This window comes from Dipodomys ordii, unplaced genomic scaffold (assembly GCF_000151885.1).
Source record: "Dipodomys ordii isolate 6190 unplaced genomic scaffold, Dord_2.0 Scaffold43, whole genome shotgun sequence".
Lineage (NCBI taxonomy): Eukaryota > Metazoa > Chordata > Mammalia > Rodentia > Heteromyidae > Dipodomys > Dipodomys ordii.
Window position 1 is genome coordinate 8,211,143 of NW_012267259.1, and position 20,494 is coordinate 8,231,636.

The window sequence follows — 20,494 nt, forward strand, 5'->3', positions numbered from 1 at the left end:
GCCAGGCAAGCACTTCACCACCCGAGTAAGACCTAATTTCCTTAACATATAGTGAGATATATAAGAAGACAGATTACCTAATTGAAGAATGATCCTCAGAGGAGGCAAATGGGCCAGCTCTGGGTAAAGGGAGTCCCAGTGGCTGTTAAACACAGAGAAGTAGTTAGCCTCACTTTAGATGAAAGAAACAACCATTAAAATGCCAATAAAATACCATTTCCAGCCAGTGTTGTCAAGGGTTTCATTGCGTTCTGCAAACGGGGGTGTGGGTATGTGTGTGTGAGGGAACTCACACACTTGAACTGTGGTTGGCGGGCGTGTTCATGGGCACTGCCTGCCTGTAGCCATTTACAGAGCTTCATCAGAATGGCAAATGCCTGGCCAAGTCTGTTAGTCCATCCCACAGACACACACTTGTGTGCAGCGCTAGACAGACAAGACTACGCCGTCCCTGCTTGCTGCAGGATGCTGTGTTCAGATGGCTGCATCCTTCCAATCCCGTTCTCCTCGCTTGCCCCTGCCCCTCCCCTCCCTCTCCTCTGGGCTTCCTTCCAGCCAATCCTCACTGTCCTGGTGGCTGGAGGCTTACACCCAGCAGCATTCAGAGTTCTCATCCCATGTGGGACTTGATCATGCAAGGAGCCCCTAGAACCAGCCGCTCTCAAGCCTGGCTTTCTATTACAATGTTATGGGGGGCTTCAAAGGTACATGGTTGCCAGATCTTTCACCCTAGCATTTCAGGAGGGGGAGATCTGAGGATCACTGTTGAAAGCTAGTCCAGGCAGGAAAGAGTGTGAGACTCTTATCTCTAATAAAACACTTAAAAAAGAAAGCCAAAAGTAAGAGCTGTGACTCAAGTGGTAGAGCAACCAGCCTTGAGTGAAAAAGCTAAAGGACAGCATCCAGACCCTGAGTTCATGTTCCAGGGCCAGCAAAAACAACTCCCCCCCCAAAAAACAAACAAACAACTAAAGCAACATTGCTGCTGGCTCTCACCCCAGAGATGGTGATTCAGGTGACCTAGAGCAAGACATGGTGGGCATGGAGTGAGCCTAGCTCTGCATTTGGGGAAACTGAGTCAGACAAGCTGCTTGTGAACCCCCCCACCCCCAAGGACTTCTAGTTACAGGGGGAGACTAGACCAGACGTGTGCTCCTCCTTGTGGCCCAGCCTGTGTGTCTACGTGCCACAGGGTACATGAGGCAGAGCCCAGCCTCCCTCTTCAGTGCTGTGATGCCAGGGCTCATAGTCTGTGCCCTTCACCTTGCCAGGGGCAGCCCTTTGGTGGGCGTGGTCTGCACCGGACTGCTTTTGATGAATGGGAGTTAAGCAGATGTGCATTTTATGCTTTTATGGAGAAGTCGGTCTCTTTCTCCAAGTCCTCAGTATCTATTAGTCTTGCAAGTGAGAGAATTACCTGGAATAAAAATGGCTGCGTGGCCTGATCCTCTTCCAATCTGTCCGTCTGTCTGTGTGGGGCCACATAGAGGCAGGGAGTTTGTTTGGTTAAAAAAAAAAAAATTGGCTTCTATTCAGCTGTGCTGTCTTGAATCAGAAACCGAGCTTGACCTTCTCCCTCTGCTTCCTTTGCCCTGCTGCTGGCTTGTGAACAAAAGCTGTTTCTTTCACCTGTCCAGGGCCCCAGATGCCTCAAAGAGGCCCTCCCTGGGCGCTGCCATCCTAGACCCGCTCACAAAACCTTTATCCTCGGTGATAAGAAGTAAGCAGCTGACACCTCCCCGGAATCCTTAACATTATTCTCTAAAGAAACCATTCTCCTGCAAATGCCTATTTTTAGACTTTATAAAGCCCACATCAGATTTTTTGCTGCTGTGTGCTCTCTCTCTCTCTCCCTCCCTCTCTCTCCCTCCCTCCCTCTCTACCCCCCCTCCTCTCAGCCTGCTGTTTGAAAAGCAGCAGGCTCTTTTGTCTTCAAAGTTCAACCTTGGTTGGCTCCTCAGCCTGGGAACACTCCAGGGAGTTTTTCTCTCTCATTCTAACCAAACTCCAAAACCACAGGTAATAACCTTTACCCAAAGGAGGTGAGATCAATAATACAGCTGGGGGAAGAAAATACCTCCCAAGCCACGATCCTAGAGTGAAATGAACCCAGAGGATAAATCGGTATGAATTAAGACTCGGTTTGCTCTAGGTGCATTGAACCAGTTCTGCTGGACTCATTTAAGTGCTGGGCTGTCTGGGTGTCCACACTCAGAGCAAGCTCCTCTGATGGTTTCTCTTGAAAGTAGCTGCCAGCCATGAGGCTCAGTCACAAGCTTCATGAAAGAAGGTGAAGGTGTTGGCTCTATCTTGGTCAGCTGAGGATAATTTCTTCTTTGCCCAGTGGTTTGGCTCCTTTCCTCACATGAACCTCCCTGGCCCTCCCCCACCCCCGGGTGTCATTAAAGGCAATTCTGTGTTTTTTTTTTGGGGGGGGCGGTCAGTTGTGGGGCCTGAGCTCTGGGCCTGGGCACTGTCCCTCAGCTCTTCAGCTCAAGGCGAGCGCTCTACCACTTGAGCCACAACGCCACTTCAGGCTTTTTCCGCTTATGTGGTGCTGAGGAATAGAACCCAGGCCCGGAGTTCAAGCCCTAGACGAGCAAACACACTTTAAAGCATTTATCCTAAAGCTATAGTGAAGGATGTATTATTACATCTTTATATATCTAAGAAACTTACAAACATACATCCAAGCGGTGGATATCTACCTCTCTATCCTTATATATTAAAAAAAATTGTAAAGATGAAACACTAGAAAAATTGAAATAATGAACAAGGAACGTGTCTTAGCAGTAGAGCACTTACCTAGCATGCATGTGGTCCTGGGTTCGATTCCTCAGCACCACATAAGCAGAAAAAGCCGAAAGTGGTGCTGTGGCTCAAGTGGTACAGTGCTAGCCTTGAGCTGAAGAGCTCAGGGACTGTGCCCAGGCCCAGAGTTCAAGCCCCATGACCAGCAAAAAAAAAAAAAAAAAAAGATGAGAAAGATCAAATGATATAATTAACAAGTTATTTCAGATTCTCTTTTTTCCCAGCCCTCTCATCTTCTTATAAGATGAACATAATACAGAAATGGAGATCTACTGAAAACATTTACTTATTTTTGAGGCAGAATCTTGGGCTGGCTTTGAACTCCCTGTGTAGTCCTGGCTGATCTGATACTTGTGATCCTTCTGCTTCAGTGTCCCAACTACTTACAGCCATACACTGCCTTACCTAGCTGTGAAAGGGTAGAATAATGATCTGCAGTATTAGCATTAGCATCTTCTCCAGATATATGTGTGTATATTTGTATGTATGGTTTTCCTGTGAATAATGGATAGTTCTGTAATTGACTTAACTGAGAGGTCAAGAAATGATTAAATCTATGTTGCTATTGTAATCATTGGAAAAAAGGTTGATGTTTGGTTTAGAAGATAAAACTTTATCTACTTATTTGAGTGAAGACTTATGTTTTGTATCCATAGCCAGTGTTTTGGTCCTATTATTTCTATCCTATCCTCTACCTTCAAGTAGAAGATGAGGAACAGACCTTGTTCTTCAACTGCTTGAATGGACCACTCACTGTTGATCACAGCTCTTGAGATGTTTAAATGCCACTTGTGTCCCTGAATAGTGGGCTCAGGTGTCTATAGAAGAGACGCTTGCGGTGTTTTTGTCCTCTGTAGCATATAGAAAGCCATTCTTTTCAGTGAATGAAATAATGGAGCATGTTGAGAATTGTATTGCAGCGAGTGGAGCTCTGCATGCTCTGATCAGGGGTACTGCTATTTCAGAATTCAGAGGCTGCTTCTGGTTATTGGGCCTCTGTAGTTCCTGGAACTGAGGCTGGCTCCAATAGAATTAGTGAATTCCTAAGGAAGACTTGGGCCTTATTATAGTAAAGCAGTTTAAAAGTTTATTGGTGAGACAGGCTTCTTACAGACCATCACATTAACTGGCACTTAACATAGGGTCAGAGTGCTAAATGATACGTGAATAGAACAGTGGTTGAAGTGTCCGAAAGGTAATGTCCAGAATGAGCCACGTGGCCTCCTCAGGCACTGTGGTTGGTAGGTGGAGGTAGTAGCCTGATAAATACTTGTTGATAAGATAGCATTTGTCTTGTTTTTTCAAGCCTAAATACATGAGTCTGGACCATAAAATTGTAGGACAAAGAGCTATACCTTAACACATGGCCATGCTTGAAACCAAGAGGTTAAAGACCTTGGTCAGGAACACAAATGATGTGGAGTCTGTGGCACAGCTGACCGCCTGTACAGTGTGCCATAAACAACAGTTAAGAAGAGAGAATGACAAGGGTGTTCATTGTAAATGGGAAAGGTTAAGATGTGAACTTGAAGCTAGGTTATGGTGGCGCATGCTTGTAATCTAAGAACTCCGGGGGGTGGAGGCCAGAAGATAGAAAGTTGCAGTTGCAGGCCAGCCTGGATTAAGAGACACTAATTTAAAAAAAAAAAAGTCAGGTGCTAGTGGCTCATGCCTGTAATCCTAGCTACTTCGAACTGCCATCCTCAGATCTCAGCTTCTTGAGTAGCTACAGGCATGAGCCACTGGTATCTGGCCATACATATGTTTTAGACATAAAGAATTTGGGCTCTACCTGCTGGCTTCATTTCTGTTTGTTTTAAACATTTGAAGTTGGATATTGTCATGTTCTAGTCCAGCTTGTATGGCCTTGGCTATACACTTGTGATTAATTGGCAAGGTTTTGAAAGCACAGAGGCTAAGAAGAAAACAAGGCCAGTGGGTGTATGAATATACTGGGTGGGGGGGGCGGAGGGGGAGAGAGGGAGGGTTAGGTGTGTGGATGGTATTTTTTGACAATATTTTAATAGATGAGTGATTTCTTTGGACTATTTTATATGTAAGAGCATACAACTGATTGGAAGGCAGAAAACCTTGAAATTTAGCTCTTGAATTATTCTAGCATCTATTTAAATATAAATGAGATTCTTGTTCCAGTGTCTTGAACTTAGGGCCTGGGTGCTATCCTTGAGTTTTGTTTTTTTTTTTTTTTTTTTGCTTAAGGCTAGTGCTCCACCACTTGAGCCACAGCTCTACTTCTGGCTTTTTGGTGGTTCATTGAGATGCCAGCCTGGCTCTTCACACCATGATCCACAGATCTCAGCTTCCAGAATAGGTAGGATCATACATATGAGCCACCAGCACCTGGCCATATAAATGAGATTCTTAATTGTACAGTTATACTATCCTGGAGTAATGTAGCTAAAAGACAGGAACTTCTTCACAGAGCTCCTCTTCTGTTACTCTCCCAGCAAGTGCTGCTACTCTGATAGATTTGCAGCTGTACTGCAGTTGGGCACAGCTGTGTGCCAAGCCCTTGCTGTATTCCTCCCTGCAGCTCATTAGAAACCACGAGTACTATGTAAGAGACAATCCCAGGGATGCCATTTAAGTATGAATTTTCCAAATTCTTTCTCCACTTGCTCTGATAATTCTCCCTGAGATTGGCATCTGTTTGAGAGCTGGTTGGAACTGGTGTGTTTCAGGTAGGCTGAAGGCTTGGGAGAAGAGAAGGAGTTGGGAACATGGCTTTGATTATTATTTCTGCACTTTCTGCAATACATATAGATATAGGGAACAACTTACCTTAACTCATCAAAGTCTGATTGCTCAGGGCCCAGTTCTAAGAGCTCTCTCTTTGCTATTTCCTGGGTCTTCAGCTGCTCTCTTCTCTGGACTGGCCTTATGTTTTTCAGTAGTTGGTTCTGTATTTAGGAAATATAATACTGGCTCTTTGTTTTTCCTATGTGCTTTGGAATTTTTGTAACGACATCCCCAGGTGTTCCCCAACGGAGATGGGTATGGAGAAAAAGCATTTTGACAAGTCTGTGGGAAAATAATGAAGGTCTGAAATTAGATCTGGTGGGAAAGAATGAAGGCTCTCCTTGACTAGCCGAAGTAGGGGTCAGAGTAGATGAGATAAAACTGGAATTCCATGGTCTGCCTCTTTGCAGAGTAGATTCCGAACTGCAATGTGCAGCATCTACCACTAGATGGCGATGACAGCCTCTTGGCCCAGGTGAGACTGGGGCTCTCCTTCCCACCCAGGGAAGGTCACTACTGGAGGGTAGTGTTGAATGGGTGGGGCAGCTCTTCCCTTATTAAAGCGTTGTATTATCTGTTAGCTGTTAATCCCATTGTAAGAAATAATGGCCTGTAAAAGGGCTCTAGAAAAAGTCCTGACACAATTATGTGTGGGCATTTTTTGTTTGTTTTTGGTGCTGGTTCTGGGGCTTGAACTCAGGGTCTGTCTGTGCACTGTCCCTGAGCTTTTCCACTCAAAGCTGTCCCTCTTATCACTTGACCCACATCTCCACTTGTGGCTTTTTGCTGGCTAATTGGGGGAGATTAGAGTCTCAGAGTCTTTTCTACCTGGGCTGGCTTCTAACATCAGTCCTCAGATCTCAGCCTCCTGAGTGGTGAGGATTAGAGGTGTGAGCCACCCGTGGCCTGCCTCTTCTACATTCTTGACTCTTAAAGTGAGCATGTGGCTTCATGGCCTTGACAGGGTTTGGTTTGAGGATTGGCATGGGATCTGTCTCCCTTTGACATTGTACTCAAGGCTGACTTCTAAAATGGCCTTTTTAACCTGTCAGAGACATTGGTACAAGGGTAGAGAGCGTAGGAGAAACAGCTGTTGGTGTTGGACATGCCAGAGGTCAGTTCTTCCTTTGGGTAGTGGTGTTGGGGGTGGAGCACAGGATGGTACATGTGCAGTGTGCATGCAGCAAGCAGTGTACCATGGGCTCCACCCCTGCAGGGTGTAGATCAGCTTCTTAGAGGAAGCTGAATGAGGAAGGGTGGGGGGCAGAGAGAGAGGTAGCCATGGTTGATTCGGGCCAGTTGTTTAGTATCACCAGCTCCTGAGGCTCCGTCATGTGAAGGGCAAAGGCACCTTGATTGTGGAGAAGGATGCCAGTCTGATTCCTCAGGACAAAGTGGGCAGGAGACCCCAGGGTTCCCACGAAGAACCCGAGGGTGCTATAGGCTCCGAAACTTGCTCAGCACCCCCAAACTAGTAAGCTGGCGCCGACAGACCCAAAGCTGGCCTTGGCTGATGAAAATGTAGCCCCATTTCCTGTTTGTAAGGGACATGGGGAAACCCTCCACAGGACGCTGCTTGGTCCCTCAGTGCTTTCTGCCTTCTAAATTGGCATACACATTTAGGGAAAGCTGGCTTTCCTTTTCAAAAAGGGACATTCTGAATGGCTGGGGGACCCCGGAAGTTTCCAGGGTCTCCCTTCTTGCTAATTTTCATCATGTGTGCTTGTGTGGTGGGAGGGGGCGGGGCTGAGCCGTGTTGTGTGGCTGTGCTTTGAACTCCTTTTCTCTCTCTGTGGTGTGTGTGTGTGAGTGAGTGATCTACAAAGTTCCTCCTATAGTCATTGGCTGGGTCGCCTCGGCTGAGCTGTTTCTGCCCTCCCCACATTTGAATTTGCTTCTGATTCGAGAAAGGCAGGCAGGCAGGCAGGCAGGCATCAGCAGCCTGTGCCAGCCCAGGCAGGCTTCGGCACGGCACACCCGGCCCTCTGCAGCTGGAGCGTGCAGGCTGTGCTGGGCTGGGCTGGGCTGTGCTGTGCTGTGCTGAGACCCTACCTGGACCGCGCTGGCCCCGCCCCCTCCCCGGCCCCGCCCTCCGGCCCCTGGCTCTGGATCACCTGCGGGGAACAGCCCGGCCGGCCAGGATCGCTCTCTGGCTCTTGCTGTCCTCAGAGGAGACAGACCAGCCATCTGCACACGACCCGCGCGCCTCTCTCCCTGCCTGGGGATTGGTAAGTACCACCAACAGGCTCCGGTGGGTTTTTCTTCCTTCTTCTTCCTGCTGGGTCTGTGAACACCACCCAGGAAATGTTCTCTTCTCCTGGATCCATTCGCTTTAACCTACACATGCCAGAAGGTGCAGGGGGTGGGCACTTCAGAAACTTGCTTTTAAAAAAAGATGTCTGTGAAGCATTGTGTTTTTATGGTCTGCTTCCAGAGTCAAAAGGTAGACAGTGAGAAATGTTCATGGCTCGGGTGTGCAACCTCTCGTTTGGCTGGAAACCTGTGTTCGGTGTTAGTGCACTGAGAAATCATTATACCCACCACGCCCCGTGCCTCCTCACCCCCTGTAGGAATCAGTTATGGCATGTGTTCCTGAAAATGTCAGAAATAGACACACTGGAGGGATCTGCCACAGCACAACTCAGAAATTTGGTCCAAAAATTCCAGGTGAAATGAGGACAGATCTTGTGTTAAATAGGTTTTTCTCCCCCCCTTTCCTCCCCCCCTTTTTAGACTTCACTATGTATTGGTCTAATTTCAGGCATGTTGGTCGCTATGGGCCATGTTCTACCTCTTACGGTTTCAGACTTACCTCTGGGGTACCCAGACCTTCTTCATTTGTGTGATCCCTTTACAGGAAATGCTTGCTGACAGTCACGTGACACCTCACTTGGCTCTTCCCATGTGTTCACCGAGTTAATGATTTTGCTCTTATATGGATAGACATCCGGTGAAGAACTTAAAAGAGAATGGGAGATGCGGTACCTGCGAGCTAGAGGGTTATTCTTTTGCCTTCTCTCATGCTCTTCAGGTTTCAAAACCTAGAAACTTGTACCCCTTTTGGGAGAAAGTAAAACAGGTACTTGTATTTCAAGTCAGAAAGGACTTGGGGTAATGTCATTCAGTAGCACAAGGCAATGGATTTTCCAGAATCAGCTGCCTTCCCATTTGACATAGGTCATGTCAGCAGGGAAGGTGTATGTTGCTCTCCTTTTCTTCTGCTGTTTATGTATTTATTTTTACTTTGGCCACAAATTATGCTCTATGGCTAATCACATAATTTGAGGACAATTGAATTATGTAATGCCGGATGGAAAACCAGGGCCATGAAGCAGGGTAGGGAGATTGTATAAACAATGAGAAAGTCTCAGGCTGCCTTAGATCAAGGCTGAGCCAGGCGCCCGCATGTTCTGAGTGGTGGGGGAGGAGAGGGAGAGGAGGAGGAAGGCCCAGGCCTGGGTGGTAGCATTTGAAAGGATAGCAGAAAGAACTTTTGCTAACAATCTTCAAAATCATGGTCATTTATAATGTCTGAAGTTGAACTGCTGACCCCTGGCATCCTAATGGGGATGTCTTATGGGCCTCATGAGTTGGATCCTTACATGTGGAGGGAACAAGCAGAGCATGTGCATCATGAAGAATGTGCCATGCTTTCTGTGTCCGATTTGGAAGTGAGAGCCATCTCCTTTCAAGGAGATGATTGTGCACCCCAAACCTTTCCTTACCTGTAAATTGCTTTGCACAGGAGGTAGCAGGTAAACTCTTTTTCTGGAAGCAGAAGGAACAAAATAAATCTAGGAGAAGAGGAAGCAATGTGTACCCTTCCCCAAGTTGACCCTGTTTGTTTTTGCTCTTGCTTCACCTTTCACATCCCCTTCTCTTGGCATAGCCCAAATGGTACGTGTGGCCATATATTTTTTTCAACCTGTGAACTGTCTCACCTCTCGCCAAGAGACTTGAGCACCTGGTTAATGATCTTTCAAGAAACTGATTCTAGGCCTTGATTAACATTTTGCTTGCTTGGGACTGCCCAGGCTGGACTCCGCCATCTTCCTCCAGTTGAGATTCCTTCCAGCCGTTCTGCTGCCCACCTGTAGGAACTGGGCAGAGCTGGTTCTCTGGTTATGTGTTCTTGCCCTTGCTGGAATTTGAACTGGGTCAGATGAGGAGGAACCACAGCAAGCAGTGGCTTCTCTCTGATGGGGGACTCCCAGGTGGCCTGTGGGCCTTCTGGTGAGCCTGCCCTGAAGGGCCGCTGGCCCCCCTTCTCTCCCAGTGGTGGCAGCCATGGTGTTTGGGGTTTTGGGTTTCCCAGCTACAGGTGAGAACTGCCTGGATCTCTTTCAGCCTCCCTGGCAACCATCTGCTCTTATCCCCATAACCTTTGGCCCTTCTCTTAATGGAAGTTCTGTCTGCATGGCCTTCCAGCCCAGCCCATATGGCAGGTAGAATTCGCTCTTTCTCCTGACCTAAATATGTAGTGATGATTTCTGCAGGTTCAGTTGAGACTGCCTAAAAAATAAGATAAGCAGATTTCCTAGTCATAAAAATGCTAGGTGCCAGGTGCTGGTGGCTAATGCCTGTAATCCAAGTTGCTCAGGAAGCTGAGATCTGAGGATCCTGGTTCAGAGGCAAAGGCAGCCAGCCAGGACAGGTACATATGAGAGAGTCTTTCTCCAATTAACTAGCAAAAAGCTGGAAATGAAGGTGTGGCTCAAGGGTGGGTAGAGCATCAGCCCTGAGTGGAAAAAGACAAGCAAGAGTACATAGTTCTTGAATTCAAGCCCCCAGTACACACACACACACACACACACACAACACACACACACACACAAAACATAGAATAGTGGCTATTTGTATGACTTCTTTTTTTGGGGGGGGGGTCCGGTCGTGGGGCCTGAACTCTGGGCCTAGATGCTGTCCCTCAGCTCTTCAGCTCAAGGCTAGCACTCTACCACTTGAGCCACAGTGCCACTTCTGGCTTTTTTATTTTTTCTGCTTATGTGGTGCTGAGGAATCAAACCCAGGGCCTCATGCATGCAAGGCAAGCGCTCTACCACTGAGCCACCTTCCCAGCCTATTTGTATGACTTCTAAGGGACAACTGAAAAATGTTGAGGAGAATCATTGAATGGGACTAACGTGCGATCCACCCTAATTTTCCCTTGGGACCTTCTCCATCCTGTTTAGTGGTTGAATGTGGAAGTATTCTTCTCTCCCCTCACTTCTGAAAATAGAATGACAGGTAAGAAATCTGGGGACATTTGTTATACACTTTCCAAGTGCACCTTTCTTCTTTCCATGGCCTTACTTTTATTTTCCAGAACGGGTACTATTTTTATTGCCGGTGGCCGAAAGATCCTGAGGCAGCGTAGGCCTCCGGGCGGGGTGGGGGTGGGTTGGGTGTCCGCCGTGCTCTGAGCTGTCCGTGTTGGCTTCTCTCCCAGACCAAGTTTTGCCTGAGGCCTGGCTGATTTGGCTGTTGGTGGAGTAGGCTGTGATGTTTATTCTAGAATCCTGGATGGATAGGATTGAGTATGATTTCTAATCTGAATTCTTTGTGTCAAGGGAATTATTAAATCTAAATGGTATTTTTATTGTTTAGCCCCCATTAATTAAAAAGAGATAGAGAGAGAGGAAAAGTATGACTTAGCTTCTTTGAGCTTCCTTAGTGATGGTAGTTCTGAGACAAATACTGGTTTATATGGCTGAATAAAAGGGTTTTAAAAATAGTCATTTAATCTATATTGAAGTCTTATTATAGACACACATCTCATGAATTGTTTAAAAGCAGCGGTTCTCAATCGGTGTTTCCTCCAGGGGCATTTGGCAATATCTGGAGACATTTTTAGTTGTCACAGTTTGTGGGGGGGCGGGAAGGTGGGCGGGTAAGCAGGTGCTGTTGGCACCTAGTGGGTGGAGGCCCGGATGCGGCTCTGCTTTGTGTAGTGCTCTCTGCACACAGGTATCTAGTCTGAAGGTCAGTGCTGCTGAGACAGGACAGCTCTGCTCTGGAGAATGTAAAATAAGCCAGTTGCCAGTGGCTTATGCCTGTAATTCCAGATATTCAGGAGGCTGAGATCTGACGGTCTTGATGTAAGGCCAACTTGAGACTTAACAGCATAAAGCCACAAGTTGGAGCTATAGCTCAAATGGTAGAGTGCTAGCCTTGAACACAAAGAAACTCAGGGACAGTGCTCAGGCCCCGAGTTCAAGCCCTAGGACCACCCCCTCCCCCCAAAAAAAATGGTGGACAAAAATAATGGTGGAGCTTATAAATAAAAAATTAAGGCAATTGGGGGGGGGAATGGGAAGGGGAAACAAAGGAGGCAACAATGCTTGATAAGAAATGCACTCATCACCTTGCCCATGTAATAGTAACCCCTCTGTACGGTATTTTCACAATAAAAAAAATTAAGGCAATAAAATACCTTTCAAATTCAAATTATTGGCAGTGTACCTTATTTGAACCTAGCTAACCATAGTTATTTCATATGTCCCCCCCCCTTTTGTTTTGTGCTGGAATTGGGATTTGAACTCAAGGCCTATGTCTGGCCCTTAGTTTCTATGTTCAAGCCTAGCACTATACCACTTGATCCACAGCTCTGCTTTGGGTTTTTGCTGTTTTTTTTGGAAATGGGAGTCTCATAGACTTCTCTGTCTGGACTAGCTTTGAATTGCAGGCCTCAGACCTCAGCCTTCTAACTAGCAAGGATTACAGGCCAGTGGTACTTGCTCCACCCCAACCTTTTCTTTTCTTTCTTTCTTTTGGATCTTAATCAGGCCTTGTGCATCCTAGGCAAGCACTGTGCTCATGAGCATGAGCTACCTCCCCGATCTCCTCTTGGTAGTTTTCCAGCCACCAGCCACCTAGAAGTCTCCCTGCAGGAGGGGCAAGACAAGCTGTCTACTGTGCTCTCCTTGGCTATGGCCAGCTGCCACCTGGTCTCTCAATGGGCCTGGACTGAGTTCCCCAGCCCTGCTCTGTGGATGGATAGCAGTAGATCATTGCTTGCATCACTGTGAGGCTGAGACCACCTCAGAGTTAATTTAGCTTCACATGTTCCCTGTGGAGATCTAAGATACCAGCCTAGACAAGTTAACTTGCCGGTTCTAATTCACTCTGTTGGCATTTATTTTTCATTTCAGTTCTTTGGGAAAATTTGCCTGTTTAATTAATTCACTATTCAGTTAATCATATACTCATTTCTGACACCTTTTATTGTCACCCTGCCTTGCTCTCTGAATTCTTCCACACTTCTTGACTCCTTAATTAGATTAAAGTAACTTCAGAGATGGGATAATGGCTTCTAGACTTTTGGGCCTCCTTAGTTCCTGAGGAAAGATTCAGTCAGTTTCAGGTGCCAGGACCTAGGTGTGGATCTGATTTACTGACACCACACTTGACCCGACTGAGCCAATGAGGAAATAAAACTGCCCTTTAGGGCGTGGCCCTGAAGTTTGGACTCAGCCATTTTCACATGGAGTACCTTGCTGTGTATTTGAGAAGGCCAAGTTTTCTGAGGTGGTGATTTTTTTAAATAGTGCTGATAAAGATGATGTACAGAGATTATAGCTTTGTAAGTGAGGCAATGAGTGAGTTTCTTTTTAGACAATGTCACCCCTTCCTTTGCTCTCTTTAGTATTTTTCCCTCCCATCTCCCCCCGAAAGTTGTATGTAGTTCATTTTTGAGGTGGTAATTCTTTTTTTATTATTATTATTACCTTTCAGTAGTTGTACGAAGAAGTTCCCATTCTACAAAAGAGTATATGAATGCAAAGTGTCTGACAACATTGTCAGAGGTGCTAATTCTTAATGGAGGCAGACTGAAGTTGACTTGTTAAGGAGCTGACTCTTTGTGGTGTTTCATCCAACATTTTCCTATGGCCTCAGATGGCTTTACTGTGTTGTACGGTTGGAGTAGAGTACACCAATGGCCATCTACTGATGACTTGTGCGGTGCTTTGTGATAAATAGCCATTGGAATGTGTCATTCTTTATATCTGTCCAGGCATCTTAGTAGGAAGAAGCTGGTTCTTTCTCTCTTGTCTTGTGGACTCCATAGACCCTCAGGAACCTCGTGCCACTCCAGTGTGCTCCGTGCAGCTGTGCGTGGTCTGTGAACTTCTTGGAGCGGAGGGATGTCAGACCCTAGCCCACATGAGCCCAGGTGGAATCTACTAGTTAGCTGGATTCCTGGGGTCTCTTTTGCACAGTCAAGTTGGGGGAGGGGCTGGGCTGCGGGCATCCAAAGTGGATGCAGCAGTGTAAACAGGAGAGTGTAGGCTCCCTTTCCAACAAGTATATGTGCCAGCCTGTCTGTCCCCACCCTGCCTTGACCTCCCCCAGAAGACTCAGGATTCATCCTCTCTGTGGTGGGATCTGTCCCTGGCGGTGCCACCCGCCATTCCTGCCTCACACACGCCACACAGCCCTCATCACCTTCTTGGTTTACCCAGTAGCCAGTACCTCACATCTCTTGCTTGGCTAGTGTTATTCATCCTATTACTCTGTTCATGTTAATGTGTACATTGCCCGTGTATTCACAGTCAGCCGTCTTTATCTCTGTGGTCTCCATCCACCGGGTCAACCAAGGTTTCAGTCAGCAAGATTGGAACTACACATGTTAAAAACATTGTGTGTGTGTACTGAGTATGTACAGACTGGTGATTCCCCAAACAAGAGAGCACAATGACTAGCCATCACGCACATTTTGTTAGGTATTATAGGTCATCTCGACATGACTTAAACTCTGCCGGAGGTCAAGCATAGGTTCTGTGCAAATATTGTTCCAGTTCTCGGTAGATGATTTGAGCTTCCTCATAGTTTGGTGTCCTGAGGCTGGGTGTCCTGGAGCCAACTCCCACGAATACTGGCTCAGTGATAGTACAGAGATAATGCTCAGTGTACATAGCTTCCTGCACATTTTCTCATCATTGATGTTAATGTGCTTGCTAGACTGTATATGGCCCTGTGAGCTGGCTCTGCGTCTGCGCTCCACTGCTGCTGCAGTGGTGTGTGTGTGTGTGTGTGTGTGTGTGTGTGTGCGCGCGCGCGCACGCGTGTGTGCACATACACCCGGGCACACACGCGGATGCATCCCTGCTTGTGTGCTGGTAAATGTTGATATTCAAGCTCAGTGCATACTTAAATTAAAAGTTCATTGCAAATTACTCCTTAAGTTATCCACACACTGACTTGGTAGCCAAAGTGATTTCAGGGAGTGAAGTCACTGACATAATAAAAAATCCCTTATTATTGGATTCAGTATTTTCCTGACTCTTGAATTTTAATTTCAAAGGGTTAGTTTTGGCGGGCTGCAGTAATGTTCATTTATAGGTGCAGTAATGATGTTTAGCAGACTATAGAAAATATATTAGCATAGGAATATGTAGTTTTGGTAATGTACAAAAGGAAAGAGGTTGGATTTTTTTTTTTTGCTTTTTTAAAAAAAATTGAAGATGGCTTTTTATACAAAGAAACAGATGATCTTTTTTCCTAAACTATGTTGGCTGTATCCAAATTAGTGAATGTTAAAATAACTATGACTGGAGAAAACATTTTTCAAATTCTTTTTGCTGTTTTGTTTTTTATAATTAAATGAAATTCTCCACTTGGTAGTTAATCTCCAAGATAAATTCAGTCTTGCCAGACTGTCTGAGAAGATTAGTGAATCAGACCCTAAAAGCTTGTAACATTTGAAAAATAACATCTATGTGCTATGATTTATTAAGGGCACAATTAAACTTTTCAGTATTTAAAAAATCTGTGCTAGTCAGTCTTACCTGCTCGGTCTAAGGGAATCCACTTCAAACCAACTGTTAGAAAGAAGCTTCTAGCACCCTTAGTTTCAGAAAATGACTTACAATAAAAATAATAAAAGTAAAAAAATAGCCAAGGGCAGATAGCTTATACCTGTAATCCTAGTTACTTAGGAGGCTGAGTTCCGAGGATCTCAGTTAGGAGCCAGCCCAGTTAGATTCTTCTCTTCAATTAACCAGCAAAAAGCCAGAAGTGAAACGTGACTCAAGTGGTAAAGCTCCGGCCTCAAGTGAAAAAGCTATGAGAGCATGTCAGGCTTGAGTTCAAGTCCCCATATGGGCAGGAATAAATGAATAAATAAACATTTGGCAGTTATGAATTGAGAATCCTGGCTGGCTTTATTGCCCAATTTGCTATTTGACACATTTATAGGTGTCAATGCATTCATACAACATAACTAACAGTAATCCATTTATACTAAACATTTATTTTGTATAGTCTTATTTTGCCTCAAAGACAAGTTGATTATATATAAAACCAAAGGGATTAAAACTAGTCTTTGGCTTCAGGATGTTTATGGCTTAGTAGAAACCTTGAAATCTCCTGGGCAGGGCTTTTTGTTAGGCTAGTCCAGCCGAAGGAACAGCCACTGAAATAAGGAATAATAATATAATCATTTATTTATATATACATTGTTCTTGCCATTTTATAGATATTTATCATTCTGCTGACTGGTGACAGATTGTGAGGTGTCTGTGACTTGCATATGTTCCTAAGCTTCAGTCAGTCTTCTTTAAAATTAGATTTTGAATTTCCATAATTTTTATAACACTAAGGACTCATTATATAAAAGGTTTCGAAGTTTTGCACATCCTCCTGGGGGTCACTTATGGAAAAGGTTAGAAGCCAAGATGGTGCTATAGAGCACAGCAGAGAATGGATTTAAAAAAAACAAAAACAAACTTGTGACATGACATAAAACTCCCCAACTTGGAAATCAGATGGGCCACAATAAAGAGAAAACAAAAAAATTTAAAATAACAAGTAGGAAAAAAAAGAATTCTGCATCACACCAATAAAACACAGCTGTTAGAGGCAAATATCCAGTAGACTGTGAAAAACCTCCATAGAAGATGTTTAGACCAAAAACCTCAATAGAAGATGTTTAGACCAAAAGTTAAATTCATTAAATAAATAAAACAACAACTCAATAACAACTACAAGATATTCTAAGATCTACAAAAGACAGCAAGCACCATAGAGTCAGTTATGGGTATCTTTTTTGTGACTGATTTGCGTTTCCTGCTCTGAGGGTATTAGTCCTTTTAATTCCTCACAAACGAATGTGGTTTTATGGTGGGTCACTGCCCAGCTCGAACTTGGATAGTTGAGTCTGCAGTGGTGAAGCCTGAGCAGTTAAGCCCTCAACTAACAGGCAAATCTATTTATTGTGTTTGCAAAAAGGCATAACAGAGATTAAAGGAAGGAAAATAGAGTCACCTGGCAAAAATATTTGTTTGCCCTTTTTCAAAATTAAGGAAGTTATATTTGGAAGAAATGTTTGTTATAAAAATATCAGAAAGTTTGTTTTGTAATCCTAAGGAGCATGGGTTATTTTGACTAGAGCGATGGGGAAGGAGGGGAGAAAAGAAGAAGAAGGAAATGCAGAGAGAGAGGGGGGGAGGGAGAGAGAAGTGGGGGGAGAAGGGGGAAGAGAGAAGAGCATGAAGCATGTCAGTTGGGAGAGGGAAATGAGATGATTAATTGGAGTAGGGTAAGAATAGAAAGCATGTAGGAAGTAGAATGTTGAAATTTCAAGGCTATCTGTTAGTCATTAGCTGAAGCTTGATAGAGAAGTAGTAGAAACCACCAGTAATGAAGACAGGACAAAGGGTCCCATCCTTTCCCTTGCCTTCAGGTGGAAAATTCTGAATATATTCCAGTTCAGTCCTGTTCCCTCTCTTTCTGCCCTCTTTGTTGTGGCCAATCTGCCCCTATTCCCTGTACAGATGTTCACCTATTTCCCCTGGGCTGTTTGTCAGTGACCCAGAGTCTCAGTGTCCCAGTGTCCGGGTCCCTCCTCTCTCCCTGTGTGTGAGGATGAACCTTGCTTTTGCTTACTTGTGTGGTGGAACCCAGTTCATATCCTGAGCCTGTAGAAGGCTTCCTTAGTTCCTTCCCCATGAATGGAAATAAAGCTATTCTCAGAAGAGAATTGGGTCCGGGATCCCCGGATCCCTCCCAACATGACCCTGGCTTGTTTCAGCTGTGCAAAGTCAGTTGGCAGATTACACCTAGTTTCTTCGTCAGATGTAATCAGTGTCCTGTTTACAGAGCTGGGTTTGACTGGAGGGAGGCCTGGGCTGGGGGGGTGTGGGGGGAGACACTGAGGTGATTTATGCAGAGAGATCTGGCAGCATGGCTTGAGCTAGGTGAGAGAAATAATGGACAAAAGAATGGAAGGAACACATGGGGCACTAAGGGTGTGGAAAATCAAGCAGAAGTGACTGCTGAGATTGGAGGTGTTACGTGTGAACATTTAGGGTACGAATGGCTGTGTATTGTTTTCAAACCCTCCCCATTCTACAAATACAACCGTACTACCATGCAAGCAAGAACAACTTTCCTCATGCCTCCATGGGGTTTGTGGTATGTGTCACACCCCTGCAGTAGTTGGATGAGAAAGTGTAGCGATTTCAAGGCACTCTGCATAGTCCCTCCTTGCGACTGTTGTTCTCAGTTTAACAGGACTATATATAATAAGGTGCTTGATCACCAGTGTTCTCTAGAATCACTCAGTGGGCTTAGAACCCTGAGTGAGCCCCAAGTGGATGTTTCTATGCATTTCTGGGCTTAAAAGCAGTCGTATCGATGTCCCTGACTTGACTGTGCTTACTCATGTCTGCGCTAGTATCTGGCCTGTGGCTGGAGATGAGGGTCTGCAGATGGCTTCAGCAGGATAGAGTTCAGTCTTATTGCCACTGCTGTTCATGGATGATGAACATGGATGATGAACAGAGCATACAGGTTAAGGAGAAGTTCCCACAACACTGGAGACTCTGGGGACATGAAATGGTTCCTGTCACAACAGATTTCTGCTAACACCAGAGCTTGAAGGTAACATTTTATTTCTTGGGATTCCCTGGAGAAAGCATTCAGGAACAAAGTAGAAATTTTAAATAGCAGAAGATCCTAAGATTTTTGTTTTCTGTGTGTTTTTGTTCTCACAAGGACTTCTGGTTAGCAACCCAAATAAAAGTATTAGCACTCGCCAACAGATAAATGATTCGCATGTTAGTTGTTTACATATGAGTCACAGCTTTTAAACTGTGTTCCCTTAAGTAGGCTGAGCTTCCTTCTTAGCCTGTTGTCATAGGGTCTAAAAATGGCAATGGTGAGTCTGAATGCTTTCCAGATCACAAATGCCAAATTAGTAGAGCATAAATGAATGTGAATTTCGTGGAGTGTCATTTTCAAATGCCCCCAGCCGGCCTGGGACCAATAATGTTCCTCTGTAGTGAGGATTAAGAGTCATAGCAGCCTCGCTTCTGGCCTCAGTTTTCTAACTAGGCCAGTGTCTCCTCCTCTGCCTTGAGATACACAAGACCCCGTTGGCCTCTTCAGCTCCAGTTTTTGAGTTGGTGGCATGGAAGCTGTCATGCTGCGATCTCTTCTTTTTTTTTGGGGGGGGGTCCTGTTGTGGAGCCTGAACTCTGGGCCTGAGCACTGTCCCTCAGCTCTTCAGCTCAAGGCTAGCGCTCTACCACTTGAGCCACAGCGCCACTTCCAGCTTTTTTCTTTTTGCTTATGTGGTGCTGAGGAATCGGACCCAGGACCTCGTGCATGCAAGGCAAGCACTCTACCACGGAGCCACCTTCCCAGCCCCCAAGCGATCTCTTCTTACAGTGCACATTTCTGCACCTGCCAGGCCAGCAGGTTCTGCAGGATTGCTTCTGACTTCCCGAGAGTTCTATGATGACTCGGGCAGATGATGCTTCTACTTTATTAGGTCACCTTCAAGCCCTGTGGTGACCTGAAATGGAACCGCTGCCATCCAGGATCCTGTGGTGGTTTGGCTTTGGAACTTTGTCCTCATGAGAGCTGAAAGGTTGAAGAGAAAACTAAAAATACATTTTGGCTACAGAAATTATTCTGTATGTGTGTGTGTTGTATATGTATGTTTTAAACCTTTTTTAAAAAATATTTTGCTTGTGAAACCAGTCATTTCCCCAAAATGTGAAATTCAGGGTGAACATAGGACCATGGTTTTGCTTTAATTTGATGGAGGCAAGGTCACCTCCTTACCCTCCTCGCCCTTCTCCTCTTCCTCCTCTTGCTTCTCCTCTTCTTCCATTGATTTGCTAATCTCTTGTCCTAAGAATGCCACAGTTTCAATTTGCATTGTGGCCCTTATAATTTTCATAGCAAGTAATTTTTTACCTTGTTCTCTGAAAAAAATTCTGCATATTATAGAATACACCACCTAGAAAGGGAAACTTCCTTCAGTATTAAGGGAGATAAAAATAAACAAAATATGCATTGAAAACATTCAGAAAGTGAGCTAAATTAAAAAAAAAACTTGGATGGAGGACTGGCTTGGGAAAGATAAAAGCTGAAAGAGACAATAAATTTAAAGGCGAAATAAACCCAGCATCTGGTTATTTGGAAATACCAATGACAAGCTCCATTATCCTAGCAAAGAGAAAGGAGAGCAGAAATAGCTAATAGGAATGAGAATGGGGTCGGGGAGGTGGGGACTAATAGGCTTTGTATGAACATGTACATACAACTCTAGGCACCACACTTAAAAACATAGGGAAGATTTCTTAGTAAAATACAAATGACCTAAATTGACCCTAAATTGAAGAAACCGGTCATCATAGAAGAGATAGGAAAGATGCTTGAGAGTACTATTGAGAAAAGCAGTGAAACTCCATGGATTCTTAGCTGAGTTTAACCTTAAAGAACATAGGTTTTTAGTATTATTTGTACTACCCTGAGACTTACATGAAATGTCTCCTGGTTCATTTTGTGGAACCAGTATAAGTTTTTTAGATTTTATTTTCTTGTAGAGATGCTGTACAGGGAGTTACAGTTACTTGAGTAAGGCAATGAGTACATTTCTTGTCGAGCATTATTACCCCCTCTTTTGTTTTTCTCC

At 44.9% G+C, this 20,494-nt stretch overlaps 1 protein-coding gene across 4 annotated transcripts in view; it reads left to right on the forward strand.

Annotated features, from left to right (window-relative positions):
• The window catches only part of Nedd4l (neural precursor cell expressed, developmentally down-regulated 4-like, E3 ubiquitin protein ligase), a 299,659-nt gene that overhangs the window by 109,298 nt on the left and 169,867 nt on the right, over positions 1-20,494 (forward strand). The window contains exon 1 of one of the 4 annotated variants that reach the window (XM_013018978.1): positions 7,710-7,799. The exons of the other annotated variants lie outside the window; for them this stretch is intronic. The gene's annotated coding sequence lies outside the window, so the exon portion shown is untranslated. Of the gene's footprint in view, positions 1-7,709; positions 7,800-20,494 lie in introns of those variants that run through there. 4 annotated transcript variants of the gene reach the window in all.